The 10,893-nt window shown below is 30.3% G+C and overlaps 1 protein-coding gene across 7 annotated transcripts in view; it reads right to left on the bottom strand.

The window, feature by feature from the left end:
- Positions 1 to 5,024: 5,024 nt before the first annotated feature.
- The window catches only part of Crag (DENN domain-containing protein Crag), a 213,106-nt gene continuing 207,237 nt past the window's right edge, over positions 5,025 to 10,893 (bottom strand). For 4 of the 7 annotated variants that reach the window (XR_012756754.1, XM_075368648.1, XM_075368690.1 and 1 more), the window contains one exon: positions 5,025 to 5,500. The gene's annotated coding sequence lies outside the window, so the exon portion shown is untranslated. Of the gene's footprint in view, positions 5,501 to 8,458; positions 8,705 to 10,893 lie in introns of all 7 variants that reach the window. The other 3 variants (XR_012756753.1, XR_012756750.1, XR_012756749.1) reach the window with 1 other exon arrangement.

The following is a 10,893-nucleotide window of genomic DNA, read 5'->3' as shown; positions in this document are numbered from 1 at the left end:
ATTTGTATAGTTTTACATGTTCTTAAGGTGAAAGTGCACACTAAGAAAGGAGTTTATAAAATTCCACGTTTAAAGGGTTAAAATGAGTTAAAGATAACAAATGAAGATATCAGTTTGATTTTTGGTGTGTGTAATTTTCAAGTGAACATCTAAAAACCAGCTTCTAGATTTATATATTGGTGGTTCGAGTCAATGCTCGGATTGTGGGACTGATGGCACAGTGGACCACGTCTTCTACGTCTGTCCCCGATACGAGGTCGAACGTTCACGAGCTGTCAGGAAACTTGAGAGAATACAATCCTTTCTGGATCTCCATATCAACTGGATTATCCGCGAGGAATGGTCCATAAAGCTGGTTTTCTTCGCGTCCTTGCGGTGTGTAGGTCAGCAGAGGGAGTTTAATCGAGGAACTCGATCGTAGTAGGATCCCGGATGGGTAGGGTTCCGGTCTAGGCATTGGATTGGTTGGAGGTAGGCGCATTGGCATCGTGCCACGGTTATATTGGTGTTGTTTGTGATTCGATTTGGGGCTCCCGCTGGTGAAGGCGGCCGCGCTGCTGGAGTATGGTAGCCCGTACGACCGGGGGCGGGGCTTCGTTCCACCGGTGGCGGTGGTGATTGTGACTTGGAAATGCCGCGTGAGACTCCATGATGGGACCGTGTGGGATTTTCCCTGGTTCTTGCGCTGACCGGAATGAGGTTACGTTCCCCTTGTTAGGTGACCCAAATTGGTTGACTTATTTGGGTGCAGATCTGAATTTCTAGTTGCGTAAAACATAATTTTGATTGATATGAGTATAGCACTGATTTAACTCGTTCGTCTTCTGAGGTATTCACAGTCACAAACTGTGCTGTCATATCTGGACTAGGCGCGGGGTTCACGCTTTCGCAGTTTCGGTTTGTTAGTCTGAGGGAATCATGTTAGATTAGATGTGAAGATGTCCGTTTGCGGCCTATGTGACGGCAAAATTTGATTTGTATTTTACTGATGCAAATGCGTGCTCAGGTATTTACATCGATGGCATTCCGAGCGAGGCCTGGCTGATGACTGTGAGATGTAATCAGTTAGAGGGTCTAACTAAAGACGACCTTAGGTAAAGTCCGTCAGGACTTGGAACGGAGGGGGGCGGTGTGGTGACCGGTAACGTCACAAGGTGGGTGTTTTACTTACTTGTACGAAGTAATTTAAGTATTGTGATCGCGAATAATTTTGGTTTTCACATTTCAACGGAAATATTCATTTTGACTAGTTTCAGCGTGACATCAGTACGTACGTATGTCTCTTGCATAACTCAAAAAGATTAGCCGTAGGATGTTGAAATTTTAGATTTAGGACTGTTGTAACATCTAGTTGTGCACTTCCCCGTTTCATCACAATCGACTGGACCAAGTGTCCAAAAAAAGCCCAAAATCCAAAAAAATATTGATTTTGGACTTTTTCTTAACTGTAATAATAAGCCCTCATTGAGAGATTTCAACGACATATTATAAGTGGTACTTATTTTCACTGGTTCCAGAGTTATAGCCAAATAAAACCTTAATTAATCAAATATTTGGAACTTACAAGAGGAAGGCACATCGGTTCAAATCCAACTTCATCTCCTTTTTCTTTAATTTAAATAAATAATTTAATAATTTAAATAAATCAATATTGATTTATTAATTATTAACCGTGATTGTAAAAAAATTAAAATAAATAAATTCAATAATAAAAAAATTATGAAAAAATATTAGAAGTTATTAATGAAATAAAATGTTGTCCTCTTCATTTAAAAAAAAAGTGTATATGTAATTTAATAGGCGTACAAGGAAGTTATGTGGTGCCCACATCAGATTTTTATGATAAAAGTAATTTTGGAGAAATTTTTGTAAAAATAAAAACCATGTGTTTCTATCAAGTAATGTGTAGTTTGACTCATTTTATTAAACTGTGTGTAAGTATTGTTTCTAAAATTATAGTGTTTTTATTGAAAGCAGTTAACCAATACTATTTACGCCATTGCGTAAAGTTACGTTATTTCCAATGAATTCAAAGTTAGGGTTGGGTCATGTTGTTTGCTTCAGGCTTGGTAAATTTATTACTATGTTTCGTATTTGGGCTTGTCATATTTGTTTCTGTTTCATTATTTGTTTTCGTGTATGACACTTCTGGCACCGGCCAGACTGTCTGCTTCTGTCATCCTTAGTGACCGCGTGTATTCATTTCTCGCAAATTTATTGCTGCTCTCATACACTTCCTTTTTGTTTCGTTCCCATACTAATCCATGCACACATCTCTTGTTTTTTACACACACTCTCTCCTGTCCACTGCCTAGGTTTGGTTTCCCCCTCTTTCTTTCACGCCACCTTTTCGGCAAGTACATCAAACATTCATCCTGTACAGTCGACTTGACTTTCTCTCTCTCAAACTTTGTGATAATACTTTCATCGTATTCATACGCATAAACGACGTGGGCATTCTCTCTTGCTCTTCTCGTCAGCCTGTTGTGAATTTCGCAGTTTCCTACTTTTCATCTAGCCTCGTTTCTTCGACAAGTTAATTTTCAAGTTCAGTATATCACGTCTCTGATGAAAGTGCTTCATTTCCTACAAACCAGCCAATTCTATCGACGCCGAATCTTCTCCAGCTGCTGATTACATTTCATCAATGCAGTATTCTCTCCAAACTCATTACTACAAATCTGAGACGCCACGTCTTATTCAACTTCTAAACCACGTCTCACCCCTGTATTCCTGATACACCACTGCAGACTACGCCCAGGATTACTGTATGTATTTATTTACCTTCATTCACGAGTTCGTCTCTTGCTAATATTTGTGTGCTACAGGCAAGTTCAATTTTCATTATTTATTACGTTAAACAGTTATTTTATCATTAAAATTTGTGGAACATTCAGTTCATCATACTTTATGCCTTTCAAGTTTAGTTTAAAAAACCATTTATTCACTTAATTGCAATCATGATAGGTGGCTTACCTATTTTACGTGCTTTATTATTGCAATTTGTAATGGTAATTAACTCTATAATATAATCTTGTAACTTGTTAATCGCCGAGATTAATCCTTTTCTACTCATGAACTGCATTCATAATACTTCTCGTAAATTAACCTAAAGCAAATTACTCCTCCTGATGTGCAGTTATGTTTTAGGACTTCTTTGTAATTTTATATTTTCAAGAAAGCTTACTACAAAATGAACTCTATTTACATGTTTATTTATTTCAATTTGATTATTGTAATTAACTCTTTTTGTACTAGAATATTATTGTGGCCTTTTTCTACACTAAACTAGAATTACATGTTTTTAATTATTTAATGATAAGTTTGTTGTTCATAAATCAGGAAAGGCCAGTGCCAATAATAAAATTTATTTTTTCTAAGTTAATGACATCTGTTCATTGCTAATTTTCATATTACAGCATTTGTCAGTAATGCAATAGTTTTCCAGTCATACTATGTTTATTGATGTTTTGTTTTTCTAAGTATATAATTGTAAATCTCATTTAATATTATTATTACTGATATGCTGATTTCAGTTGATATTTGTTATGTGAAATTAAGTTATGTTTATTTCCTAATTTCATTTAATTTAAGGTTATGCTTTAACATAAGTTCAGTTGTTTTACATAATTAAAGTCCAATTTCTTTTGGCAAATACGAGCTGTGTTTTCTTTTATTTTTGTTAACTTTACCCAATAAATACTTTTTAAAGAAATTTCAATGTTTTGATGATAATACTAATGTAAAACAGATAAACTAAATTCACTTATTTAACTTTTGATTTATCATTAATTTCCATAATATATGATAATGAAAATTAGTGAAAGGCTTTTTCTGGATTTCTGGGTCCTGTTAACTGTACTATTTTTTTAACATGTAGTGCCAGGATTACATTTTAGTAAAAACTGCTTTCCTTCTTAAATCCTTTCCCATCCCATTGTTATATGAAATAAAAAAAAATTCACCCATCTAGAGGTAAATGTGACAAAGTCACTTGATTAGACAATCTCACATGGAATGTGATTTTATGCAGAATGCCAGCAAATTTGTTAATCATGCACCAATAAATAGAATGCAAAGAAAATTCAACTAATTCCAATAGGGTCATTGAAAAAGAAATAAAAATTTATTATTTTATTTATTTTCCTAATGAGTAAGTTCAACTATCCCAATCTGTTCAACTAGTGAACAATAAGCAACTACCCCACGGCACAATGAGATGAGGATGATATGTATGACATGTAAATGAGGTATAGTCTTTTACAGAATCAGGCTGACCAATCCTGAGATATATGGTTAATTGAATCCCAATCACCAAAGTACACCAGTATCTGCTGTCTAGTATTTAAATTCGTATAAAAGCAAATAACTACTAGGATTTGAACCTCAGAACCTTTGACTTAAAAAATCAGCAATTAAACAACAGATTTGCGACTATGAATTAAAACTAGACTAGCTCAGTGGGCTAAATAAAAATAGAGATAATTTTATTACTAAAGAATTGCACTACAGTAATTTCAAAGAATTAAAAGATTTGGCTTAGCATTTATTTACTAATACACAATAATTGATAGCATGCATTTTAAGGCAGAGGTTGAAAATAAAAATATTAAAGTTTGACAAGGTTTGAGTAATTAGACAAGGCAGAACAGTTACTACACAACAGAAACTTTAAAATCTTTATAGAAAAATACTATTGTTCCTTAAGAAAAGAAGAAAGACTTCTTAAAACTCAGCATAAGTAACATAATACTTGAATAAAAAAAAAGCAAAAATAAAATAGACAAGTTATCTTTTTTGATTTTTCTTCTTACTTCGATCACTTGGATAACTTTTTTGATGAAGTTTTTCTTTTGTGATTTATACTATAGTTTATTATTTTATATAATATTGTAATATTACATTAGTCTAAAAAAATAATTGTGAAAATATATTTTCTACACCATTTACTTTTTAATACTACATTAATATTAAATAAAAATGCATATAAAGAAAACTGACTGTACAAATAGAAAAGACTACTATAATTGCAAAAAAATTATTTATATTCTCAAGTTAACAAAAATAAATATAACATCGAAAATTAATTATTCTTAAATAAATTATGAACAGATATAGTTTAAACATGATTAGTTTCAACATCCACAAGTGAAATTAAATAAATATCTATAATAAGAATAACAGTAATAACAATTAGATAAACAAATAGAACTATAACCGATTAATTATTACAGAAATTACTTTTATATCAGAATATTTTCGGCAATCTGGTTAAATAAAAGGTATACAAAATTTATTCATCAATACATTCAGTTCCCTTTCAGTATTATACTAACAAAGGTAAATATATATAATATATAGAATATATATATAAATACATAATAAAATAATAATTTGCAGTCATAGTATTAAATCCATTAATAATCACTTCACATCTTTCTTCTAATGATTCCATTTATCTAGCTGATGAAGAAAAATAATTCATGTGCATATTATCATTCTATATAACAAAAGAATAAAAAAAAAAGTTAAAAAACTACAAATAAAAAAATAAATAATTTAGCACTATGAATAGTAGAAAAAACAAATAAAAGCATGGAGTAAAAAAACTGATTGCTTCTCAAATTACAGTCGATCATTAGTAAAATTAATTATCATATCATTAGTAAATTAAAATACATTCTAGTTATACTTCTTATTTACTTGAGCATGTTCAATTTTTTTTATAAGGAAGTAAATGAGAATTTATTTGAATCTTGTTTGTTTTGGCTAGGAATGATTACATAGATCTGGACTATAATATCTTAGTTTGGTTTGGTGCTAGGATTATATATATATATATATTAAACTATTTATTTATAATTACTGATTAAAGAAAAAAAAAACAATATTCATTTGCATGAAATAATGTCAATAAAATATTATGGGAAAGAAATTCATTATAAGAACAAAAATATTATTTTTGTTATAGGAAAAAGACCTTTCATTTTATATTGAAACTGAAAATAAATAAGATCTAAAAAATAGATTTTAAAAACAAAGTCCATTCTTCTTAATCTCTCATTATTTGCCAGACATCACTTACCACCATACATAATGACATTCTATCCATTACCACCTATATTTACAAATATATATAACAAGATTGGCTAACTTCTACTATCTACTCACTGTCAACCTTCCTACAAAAAAAATATATTACTGCCTAACTATTTACTTTATGTCTTCCAAACTATACAAAATTGTTAGATGCAATAAAATCATAAATCAAAATTTAAATAATGTTTGATGAGTTTTTATTCTGTTAAAAAAAAATTTTAAAGATTAATTTATTATAATTTAAATTTTAATCTTTGTAAGTAGTTAATTGTAATTTATTGTATTTTTATACATAAACATATTATGATTGATATGTACATAAAAATTAATACTAATTTTTAGCACTATTAATGAGATTTGTGAAAACTGTCAGGTACAATTGTACAGAAAAAATGAAATAAACATAAAATCACGACATCAGAATTATGAATATTTTCATGTTACACTTCAGTCTACAAGGGACCTTCAGTTTATTATAATAAATTAATCTAACTATCTAAAACTCTTTTGACTAATAATTAAAATTTAAATATTTTATTTTACAGAAAATACATTACTCTGCTAATGAGTTAAATAATTTTAATTAGCTTGATCTAATTACATTGCCCAACAATGAAAATGTTTCAGCCTCAAAAATTCCTCATTCTTTTGTATTTCCATGTGCTGAATTCAAAAATCACCATAAAAATGTCACATTAGCTCTTGCTTTGGAGATACAATGACATGTTATTTTTTACCTTTACATTTTGTTATTTTTTACATTTTTAGTTTAGGGGTAATTTTGTTTCTGGAGTTGTCACACCTGTTAAATGAAAAAACAACGTTCTTCAGTTGTTTGTATGTTATAAATATTATTACTGTTGCTGTGACTTTCATATTGTTTGTGTTGTAATTAGTGCAGAATTTATTCAGAGTGGTTTTGAAGTGAAAAACTTGTTAAATCAAAATGCCACGAAAATGTGTAAATTCAGAGAATAATTTTTGTTACATTTGTGGTGAAATAACATTTTCGTCACAGAAACGCAATCTGACGCCATTGTTTTTGGTATTTTGGTATGAAGGTGATCACATGAAGTCATGGGCTCCACATATATGTTCCAACTCTTGTTCAGTTACACTACGAGAATGGCTGAAAAATAAAAAATGATCTACGGCTTTTGCTGTTCACATGGTTTAGTGGGAGTCTACAAACCATACAAATAACTGTTCTCTGCTTGACCCCACCTATAAAGGCAGGATGGATTGTTAATGAAGAAAAGAGGAACAGTTCAATACCCTAATCTTCCATCTGCTATTCGACCTATTCCACATGCGGATACTTTACCAGTTCCTACTTCACCCCAAAATTACAAGCTTGAAGTAGAAAATGAAGACATTGTGGAAAAAGAAGAACCAAGCCTTCCACATCCCATGACACTAATTTTAACGAAAAAGATGATAAACCACACAGACTAAGTCAAACGGAATTGAGTGATCTCATTTGAGACCTTGATTTGTTGAAGGAGAAATTCAAGGGTCAAGACTACAGCAATGAAATCTTCTCCGATGTGATGTAAGCGTCTAACAGTAAAGATGTTGTCATAGCGATCTGCTTTCTTTTTTTGAGAAGAAAAACAATCTTTTTGTTAGTTGTAACATTAATGGCTTGATGAAATGTTTGAATTTAATCACGATCCAACTGATTGGAGACTATTCGTAGACTCCTCCAAGCTTAGTTTGAAAGCTGTATTACTTCACAACAGACAACAATCTTCCTTCTATTCCTGTAACTCACTTATGCAAACTAGATCGACATCAAATATGCTGAACACAAGTGGAAAATTTGTGGCAATCTAAGTCATTGCTACATCCTTAGGAATACAATAGGGGTACACTATATATACTGCTGCGTTTTACGTATATGGGACAGTAGGCGTAGGAAATCACATTACATTCAAGCAGACTGGCCTGCAAGAAATATGTCATTGCCGAGCCTCTCATGGGCCCATAAGATGTTCTTCTTTTTTTCCACCCCTTCATATAAAGCTGGGTTTGATGAAACATTTTGTCAAAAGTATGAACCAAGAAGGACAGGCCTTTAAGTACTTAAAAGACAAATTTCCTACATTAACTGATGCAAAAGTTAAGGAAGGTTGTTGGGCCACTAACTCAATAACTTTTAAAGGATCCTGCATTTGACCAAATTTTGGAGGGTAAAGAAAGAAAGCCTTAAAGGGAGTCATTCGTGGATTTTTAGGTAACAAAAGAGATGAAAACTACAGTCAGCTGGTGATAGTACTTCTGCAAAAATACCATCAAATAAAATGCAACATGTCCCTTAAAATACATTTTCTCCACTCACACCAGGACTTTTTCCCACCTAGTTGTCAAGTTGTCAGTGATGAATACGAAGAAAGATTCCATCAGGATATTTCTGTAATGGAACCATATCAGGACCATTGGTATGAAGCAATGCTTGCAGATTACTGCTGGTCTGTGTGTAGGGATGCACCGGAACTCACAAGTGGAAAGCCAAAAGACAACAATCTCATGAAGCCACCATATGATTTTCTTCAGACCCAACCGTCAGGTATTCTTCCATCAACTAAGAACTCTTAGAATGTAACTGTAATTAAAAAAATGTCAAAAGGGCTTTCTATGTTGTTAAACATTTTAATGTTTAATTAAAATATATCATTTTCTCTTAATCCGTTAAAATAAAATACTTTAACCTATTGTATATCACAGAAACTAGAGCTAATAAAAATGTTTCTTTGTCATGTTCGTTTTTCTCAACCCAAAATTACTAAGACTTGACTCATGAAGTAAAGGATATATTAAAAAAAAATTCTCTGTTGAGCAGTCTTATTTGCATACTTGTTTAATGTGTTCTTGAACAGGTAGTCGAATATTTATTATCAAACAGCTTCAAAAATTATTTTATTTTGTATCAATTTTGTTTACCCTTCATCTTCATATTTTTTTTTTATTCTGTATGCTTTATTACTGTTTCATAAAACAGTATATTTTATACATTATTATAGAGGAAGACAATCAATTTAATTTTTATAAGCCAAATTTATAATGCTGCTTTAATCAAAGCTTTTCCATTAATTTTTCTTGATCCTTTTTGGCAAAAGCAGTTTATATTTGCTATTTATGGAATAGCTTACCTACTGTTTTTAAGGTGATGTATACAATCTATTATGTTATGATCAGAATAAATTATTTATTGTCTTGGAAATGAGTCTGTAAAGAAAAAATATTTCCAAGGATATTCTTGTATATATATTAAAAAAAAACAATAGTTGTTAACTTCCACAAATAGAGAATGTAAGCAGTATTTCTTCAAACACTGTTTGCAAACACACACAGATAAAAACTTAGCCTTGTTTATGCATCTGATTTTTTCTTTAATATCAAATATTTTATCTTAAAATTTATATCATTTGAATGAACAATCACTTAACACAGAAATGAGATAAAACATCATTTCACATAAAAACAGCACATGTCCAATTATTCAAGTGATCAAATGAAATGCTAAAGGATGGCAGGGAAAAAAATCACATGGATTAATAGACCCAACATTATGTTATATGTTACTATTGAAGGCTTTAAATTATAGTGATATGTGGTACTTTTCTTTTTTGGTTTTGGTATAATAGAAGACAGCAATAAGTTTTCACCGTTTCAATTAAAACACTTGAGAAAATATTTTTCAGATTTGCGTACATTAAAAAAAATATATCTTTTTAAATATGAAGGCATATAATGCACATATTAAAAATGTCTTCCTAAACAATATTTGTGATTAAGTCAACTATCTGTAATGAAATATTTTGTTGGAATTAGATAAATTTGTTTCAAAAGTGCATCATGAAAATCAGTCTAGATGTTTATGCTTTACAAGAATAAACCAGTTATCAATGAAAAGTCTAGTAAGACTTTTCTGAACAAACATTCTTATTATTATTGTTCTCTCAAGATTATTCATTTTTTCTAACAAAGTTATTACCTCTAACTTCTAATTACATTAGGTTAATATTTTTCATTTTGTGTTAGGCAGTTTCATGGCACACTTTTGTTTCAATTATTAGAAAATTAGTTTTTCTGCTATCTTGGAGGAGGGTCTTACAAAATTGATATTTATATATTTTTAGTAAACCTTACATTAGCGTGTTTGAAAAAACTTGATAGCTTACACTATTATTGTATTTATTAAAATTTTAATTTTGGTGGCTGTTTTGAGGTGAATTTGTATATTTTTGTAATCTTCTAACAATGCTTAATATGAATCAGAGACAATTAGAGTTCACACACATTCATACAACTGTTGAAAACACCATCAATAAACCATTGCTTTAAAGTTATTTTTGATTATACTACACACATTTATTATTTTAAACAAGAATGAAAAAGTTGTTTTCAAATAAAAATTTTTAAAAGATGTTTTATAAAAATTAAATTGTAGTTAAATGTTGTTTTAATCACAGAACAATATGAATAAAATTTATCATTATAATATGTCAACTTATTCAAAATTTACATTACTACCAGAAACATATATTTTTAATACTTACCATATACTTTGAAATGCATACAATTAAAAGAGAAATATATATAATCAGTGTTTTACAAACAAATTTTTTTAGGGAGTTCTTAATGATTTGATGCTACTCTCTATTACTTTTTTATGTGGTAATTTTTAAATTTCAACAAATTTAGATTTCTCATTGTCAATTATTTTTCTTTATATAATTTAATCTATGCCAGAGACTCTTTATGCATCTCTCATATATTACCAAATTAACC

This window comes from Lycorma delicatula, chromosome 1 (assembly GCF_047948215.1).
Source record: "Lycorma delicatula isolate Av1 chromosome 1, ASM4794821v1, whole genome shotgun sequence".
Lineage (NCBI taxonomy): Eukaryota > Metazoa > Arthropoda > Insecta > Hemiptera > Fulgoridae > Lycorma > Lycorma delicatula.
Note: the sequence above shows the minus strand (reverse complement) of the source record. Positions and strands in the feature narration are given on the sequence as shown.